Source organism: Schistocerca cancellata, unplaced genomic scaffold (genome assembly GCF_023864275.1).
Source record: "Schistocerca cancellata isolate TAMUIC-IGC-003103 unplaced genomic scaffold, iqSchCanc2.1 HiC_scaffold_61, whole genome shotgun sequence".
NCBI classification, from domain to species: Eukaryota; Metazoa; Arthropoda; class Insecta; order Orthoptera; family Acrididae; genus Schistocerca; species Schistocerca cancellata.
The window spans coordinates 25,010-31,873 of record NW_026046124.1 but is presented as its reverse complement, the minus strand read 5'-3'; the positions used below and the strand labels follow the sequence as shown (position 1 = coordinate 31,873).

The following is a 6,864-nucleotide window of genomic DNA, read 5'->3' as shown; positions in this document are numbered from 1 at the left end:
CCGCGCCCGATGTTGCTTAACTTCGGTGATCGGACGAGAACCGGTGTAGTCAACATGGTATGGCCGTTGGCGTCCTTATACTGTAGCCGCACCACGGAGGAAGCATTCGCCTCTTCTCCCAACACACGCAATCGCCGCTTTCCGTGGCACATTTGACGCAAAGCGCGTCTTTCCACCTCGAAGGTGGCGCGGAGTGCGCGCTCGCCTCGGCGTCTCATAGGCGACTGCCGAACGTAGGTGAGACGCACAACACAGCTGCTCGATGCACCGCCTGTCATTCGTTTGGTGCGTGCGGCCTCCGACACCCACTGGCGACGCGCCTTGTTCCTGTTATCCGGCGCAGGGCTTGCGCGCGGCCGGGCGGCGGGGGCACTGCGCGGGGTGTTGCAGTGTCCTGCTGGACCGACGGAAGCTTTCTCACCTGCCTGACACACGCCGCGCTTCCAGATTTATGCGTAATTTGCGCGGTGCATTTGCATTCGCGCCTGTCCCCCCTCCCGTCCCGACTTGTCCCGACTTTGCTCGACTGCCGCTCGCTGCCGCTCGGGTCGCGGCCCATATGACAGCACAAGCACGAGAAACATCTGCGAGACGGGCGCGGGCCTGACCGGCGTGTCCGAGACGCCGTGGGCGGCCGTTCGGAGCTACTAGAGCAGCGCTGTGCCGTGCCATGGAAAGGTGCGAAACCAAGGACAGAAGACACAGAATTTTTGTTTACAAATTTGCACGTGTACACTGCTACAAAACAATAAGCCCGGACGTATTTCGGAACATTTCTGCCGCTTAATACTGTTTTGTTATTTCCAGAGACACTTTGGAAATCTTCCTTGGCACACGCTTCTTCAAACTGAGTTCCCTAATATCGTATCTTTTGTTTATTACAACAGATTTAAGTCATTGTGGAAACATCTTTGTCGCATCGGAAAGGTAGCGTGAAGAGACGGCTGGCAGGGCTGGCGACAAGAAAGCAAAATATGAAGACAGCCAGAGGTCCCAGGCAGTCGCCGATCCGAATACTAACGTTGTTGCTTAACTTGGGTGATGGCACGAGAACGGTTGGTTTTTTTTTATTTATTTATTTATTTAGTTACTTTTCGGAATTTAGCACTGCTGCGTAACAGTAGGCTCTGGCGCATTTCAAGAACACATCTGTCGATTGGTAGTGTTTTGTCATTTTCAACGAGTTCCTAGCACTCTTCCTTCGCGCATTCTTACTCAAACCGAGTTCATTACCGTAATTTCGTATCTTACGTTTAATACAGTACTTTAAAATGCTTGTGGAAGCATCTTTGTCGACACCTGAAAGTTATTATGAAAAGAGGCCTGGCAGGTGTAGCGACGTAAAAATGAAAAAATGAGAAAGAGCCAACAGCACGCGGTGTTCCCAGGCGGTCACCCATCCAAGTACTAACCGCGCCCGATGTTGCTTAACTTCGGTGATCGGACGAGAACCGGTGTAGTCAACATGGTATGGCCGTTGGCGTCCTTATACTGTAGCCGCACCACGGAGGAAGCATTCGCCTCTTCTCCCAACACACGCAATCGCCGCTTTCCGTGGCACATTTGACGCAAAGCGCGTCTTTCCACCTCGAAGGTGGCGCGGAGTGCGCGCTCGCCTCGGCGTCTCATAGGCGACTGCCGAACGTAGGTGAGACGCACAACACAGCTGCTCGATGCACCGCCTGTCATTCGTTTGGTGCGTGCGGCCTCCGACACCCACTGGCGACGCGCCTTGTTCCTGTTATCCGGCGCAGGGCTTGCGCGCGGCCGGGCGGCGGGGGCACTGCGCGGGGTGTTGCAGTGTCCTGCTGGACCGACGGAAGCTTTCTCACCTGCCTGACACACGCCGCGCTTCCAGATTTATGCGTAATTTGCGCGGTGCATTTGCATTCGCGCCTGTCCCCCCTCCCGTCCCGACTTGTCCCGACTTTGCTCGACTGCCGCTCGCTGCCGCTCGGGTCGCGGCCCATATGACAGCACAAGCACGAGAAACATCTGCGAGACGGGCGCGGGCCTGACCGGCGTGTCCGAGACGCCGTGGGCGGCCGTTCGGAGCTACTAGAGCAGCGCTGTGCCGTGCCATGGAAAGGTGCGAAACCAAGGACAGAAGACACAGAATTTTTGTTTACAAATTTGCACGTGTACACTGCTACAAAACAATAAGCCCGGACGTATTTCGGAACATTTCTGCCGCTTAATACTGTTTTGTTATTTCCAGAGACACTTTGGAAATCTTCCTTGGCACACGCTTCTTCAAACTGAGTTCCCTAATATCGTATCTTTTGTTTATTACAACAGATTTAAGTCATTGTGGAAACATCTTTGTCGCATCGGAAAGGTAGCGTGAAGAGACGGCTGGCAGGGCTGGCGACAAGAAAGCAAAATATGAAGACAGCCAGAGGTCCCAGGCAGTCGCCGATCCGAATACTAACGTTGTTGCTTAACTTGGGTGATGGCACGAGAACGGTTGGTTTTTTTTTTATTTATTTATTTATTTAGTTACTTTTCGGAATTTAGCACTGCTGCGTAACAGTAGGCTCTGGCGCATTTCAAGAACACATCTGTCGATTGGTAGTGTTTTGTCATTTTCAACGAGTTCCTAGCACTCTTCCTTCGCGCATTCTTACTCAAACCGAGTTCATTACCGTAATTTCGTATCTTACGTTTAATACAGTACTTTAAAATGCTTGTGGAAGCATCTTTGTCGACACCTGAAAGTTATTATGAAAAGAGGCCTGGCAGGTGTAGCGACGTAAAAATGAAAAAATGAGAAAGAGCCAACAGCACGCGGTGTTCCCAGGCGGTCACCCATCCAAGTACTAACCGCGCCCGATGTTGCTTAACTTCGGTGATCGGACGAGAACCGGTGTAGTCAACATGGTATGGCCGTTGGCGTCCTTATACTGTAGCCGCACCACGGAGGAAGCATTCGCCTCTTCTCCCAACACACGCAATCGCCGCTTTCCGTGGCACATTTGACGCAAAGCGCGTCTTTCCACCTCGAAGGTGGCGCGGAGTGCGCGCTCGCCTCGGCGTCTCATAGGCGACTGCCGAACGTAGGTGAGACGCACAACACAGCTGCTCGATGCACCGCCTGTCATTCGTTTGGTGCGTGCGGCCTCCGACACCCACTGGCGACGCGCCTTGTTCCTGTTATCCGGCGCAGGGCTTGCGCGCGGCCGGGCGGCGGGGGCACTGCGCGGGGTGTTGCAGTGTCCTGCTGGACCGACGGAAGCTTTCTCACCTGCCTGACACACGCCGCGCTTCCAGATTTATGCGTAATTTGCGCGGTGCATTTGCATTCGCGCCTGTCCCCCCTCCCGTCCCGACTTGTCCCGACTTTGCTCGACTGCCGCTCGCTGCCGCTCGGGTCGCGGCCCATATGACAGCACAAGCACGAGAAACATCTGCGAGACGGGCGCGGGCCTGACCGGCGTGTCCGAGACGCCGTGGGCGGCCGTTCGGAGCTACTAGAGCAGCGCTGTGCCGTGCCATGGAAAGGTGCGAAACCAAGGACAGAAGACACAGAATTTTTGTTTACAAATTTGCACGTGTACACTGCTACAAAACAATAAGCCCGGACGTATTTCGGAACATTTCTGCCGCTTAATACTGTTTTGTTATTTCCAGAGACACTTTGGAAATCTTCCTTGGCACACGCTTCTTCAAACTGAGTTCCCTAATATCGTATCTTTTGTTTATTACAACAGATTTAAGTCATTGTGGAAACATCTTTGTCGCATCGGAAAGGTAGCGTGAAGAGACGGCTGGCAGGGCTGGCGACAAGAAAGCAAAATATGAAGACAGCCAGAGGTCCCAGGCAGTCGCCGATCCGAATACTAACGTTGTTGCTTAACTTGGGTGATGGCACGAGAACGGTTGGTTTTTTTTTTATTTATTTATTTATTTAGTTACTTTTCGGAATTTAGCACTGCTGCGTAACAGTAGGCTCTGGCGCATTTCAAGAACACATCTGTCGATTGGTAGTGTTTTGTCATTTTCAACGAGTTCCTAGCACTCTTCCTTCGCGCATTCTTACTCAAACCGAGTTCATTACCGTAATTTCGTATCTTACGTTTAATACAGTACTTTAAAATGCTTGTGGAAGCATCTTTGTCGACACCTGAAAGTTATTATGAAAAGAGGCCTGGCAGGTGTAGCGACGTAAAAATGAAAAAATGAGAAAGAGCCAACAGCACGCGGTGTTCCCAGGCGGTCACCCATCCAAGTACTAACCGCGCCCGATGTTGCTTAACTTCGGTGATCGGACGAGAACCGGTGTAGTCAACATGGTATGGCCGTTGGCGTCCTTATACTGTAGCCGCACCACGGAGGAAGCATTCGCCTCTTCTCCCAACACACGCAATCGCCGCTTTCCGTGGCACATTTGACGCAAAGCGCGTCTTTCCACCTCGAAGGTGGCGCGGAGTGCGCGCTCGCCTCGGCGTCTCATAGGCGACTGCCGAACGTAGGTGAGACGCACAACACAGCTGCTCGATGCACCGCCTGTCATTCGTTTGGTGCGTGCGGCCTCCGACACCCACTGGCGACGCGCCTTGTTCCTGTTATCCGGCGCAGGGCTTGCGCGCGGCCGGGCGGCGGGGGCACTGCGCGGGGTGTTGCAGTGTCCTGCTGGACCGACGGAAGCTTTCTCACCTGCCTGACACACGCCGCGCTTCCAGATTTATGCGTAATTTGCGCGGTGCATTTGCATTCGCGCCTGTCCCCCCTCCCGTCCCGACTTGTCCCGACTTTGCTCGACTGCCGCTCGCTGCCGCTCGGGTCGCGGCCCATATGACAGCACAAGCACGAGAAACATCTGCGAGACGGGCGCGGGCCTGACCGGCGTGTCCGAGACGCCGTGGGCGGCCGTTCGGAGCTACTAGAGCAGCGCTGTGCCGTGCCATGGAAAGGTGCGAAACCAAGGACAGAAGACACAGAATTTTTGTTTACAAATTTGCACGTGTACACTGCTACAAAACAATAAGCCCGGACGTATTTCGGAACATTTCTGCCGCTTAATACTGTTTTGTTATTTCCAGAGACACTTTGGAAATCTTCCTTGGCACACGCTTCTTCAAACTGAGTTCCCTAATATCGTATCTTTTGTTTATTACAACAGATTTAAGTCATTGTGGAAACATCTTTGTCGCATCGGAAAGGTAGCGTGAAGAGACGGCTGGCAGGGCTGGCGACAAGAAAGCAAAATATGAAGACAGCCAGAGGTCCCAGGCAGTCGCCGATCCGAATACTAACGTTGTTGCTTAACTTGGGTGATGGCACGAGAACGGTTGGTTTTTTTTTTATTTATTTATTTATTTAGTTACTTTTCGGAATTTAGCACTGCTGCGTAACAGTAGGCTCTGGCGCATTTCAAGAACACATCTGTCGATTGGTAGTGTTTTGTCATTTTCAACGAGTTCCTAGCACTCTTCCTTCGCGCATTCTTACTCAAACCGAGTTCATTACCGTAATTTCGTATCTTACGTTTAATACAGTACTTTAAAATGCTTGTGGAAGCATCTTTGTCGACACCTGAAAGTTATTATGAAAAGAGGCCTGGCAGGTGTAGCGACGTAAAAATGAAAAAATGAGAAAGAGCCAACAGCACGCGGTGTTCCCAGGCGGTCACCCATCCAAGTACTAACCGCGCCCGATGTTGCTTAACTTCGGTGATCGGACGAGAACCGGTGTAGTCAACATGGTATGGCCGTTGGCGTCCTTATACTGTAGCCGCACCACGGAGGAAGCATTCGCCTCTTCTCCCAACACACGCAATCGCCGCTTTCCGTGGCACATTTGACGCAAAGCGCGTCTTTCCACCTCGAAGGTGGCGCGGAGTGCGCGCTCGCCTCGGCGTCTCATAGGCGACTGCCGAACGTAGGTGAGACGCACAACACAGCTGCTCGATGCACCGCCTGTCATTCGTTTGGTGCGTGCGGCCTCCGACACCCACTGGCGACGCGCCTTGTTCCTGTTATCCGGCGCAGGGCTTGCGCGCGGCCGGGCGGCGGGGGCACTGCGCGGGGTGTTGCAGTGTCCTGCTGGACCGACGGAAGCTTTCTCACCTGCCTGACACACGCCGCGCTTCCAGATTTATGCGTAATTTGCGCGGTGCATTTGCATTCGCGCCTGTCCCCCCTCCCGTCCCGACTTGTCCCGACTTTGCTCGACTGCCGCTCGCTGCCGCTCGGGTCGCGGCCCATATGACAGCACAAGCACGAGAAACATCTGCGAGACGGGCGCGGGCCTGACCGGCGTGTCCGAGACGCCGTGGGCGGCCGTTCGGAGCTACTAGAGCAGCGCTGTGCCGTGCCATGGAAAGGTGCGAAACCAAGGACAGAAGACACAGAATTTTTGTTTACAAATTTGCACGTGTACACTGCTACAAAACAATAAGCCCGGACGTATTTCGGAACATTTCTGCCGCTTAATACTGTTTTGTTATTTCCAGAGACACTTTGGAAATCTTCCTTGGCACACGCTTCTTCAAACTGAGTTCCCTAATATCGTATCTTTTGTTTATTACAACAGATTTAAGTCATTGTGGAAACATCTTTGTCGCATCGGAAAGGTAGCGTGAAGAGACGGCTGGCAGGGCTGGCGACAAGAAAGCAAAATATGAAGACAGCCAGAGGTCCCAGGCAGTCGCCGATCCGAATACTAACGTTGTTGCTTAACTTGGGTGATGGCACGAGAACGGTTGGTTTTTTTTTTATTTATTTATTTATTTAGTTACTTTTCGGAATTTAGCACTGCTGCGTAACAGTAGGCTCTGGCGCATTTCAAGAACACATCTGTCGATTGGTAGTGTTTTGTCATTTTCAACGAGTTCCTAGCACTCTTCCTTCGCGCATTCTTACT

The 6,864-nt window shown here is 52.7% G+C and overlaps 4 non-coding genes across 4 annotated transcripts; all 4 read right to left on the bottom strand.

The window, feature by feature from the left end:
- Positions 1-1,363: 1,363 nt before the first annotated feature.
- On the bottom strand, positions 1,364-1,482 carry LOC126111306 (5S ribosomal RNA). The gene has a single exon (XR_007524122.1). It is a non-coding gene; the product is annotated as a 5S ribosomal RNA (ribosomal RNA).
- A 1,293-nt stretch (positions 1,483-2,775) lies between these two features.
- Positions 2,776-2,894, bottom strand: LOC126111305 (5S ribosomal RNA). The gene has a single exon (XR_007524121.1). It is a non-coding gene; the product is annotated as a 5S ribosomal RNA (ribosomal RNA).
- A 1,293-nt stretch (positions 2,895-4,187) lies between these two features.
- Positions 4,188-4,306, bottom strand: LOC126111304 (5S ribosomal RNA). Its single transcript, XR_007524120.1, has one exon. It is a non-coding gene; the product is annotated as a 5S ribosomal RNA (ribosomal RNA).
- A 1,293-nt stretch (positions 4,307-5,599) lies between these two features.
- LOC126111303 (5S ribosomal RNA) lies at positions 5,600-5,718 on the bottom strand. Its single transcript, XR_007524119.1, has one exon. It is a non-coding gene; the product is annotated as a 5S ribosomal RNA (ribosomal RNA).
- Between the last annotated feature and the right edge of the window lie 1,146 nt (positions 5,719-6,864).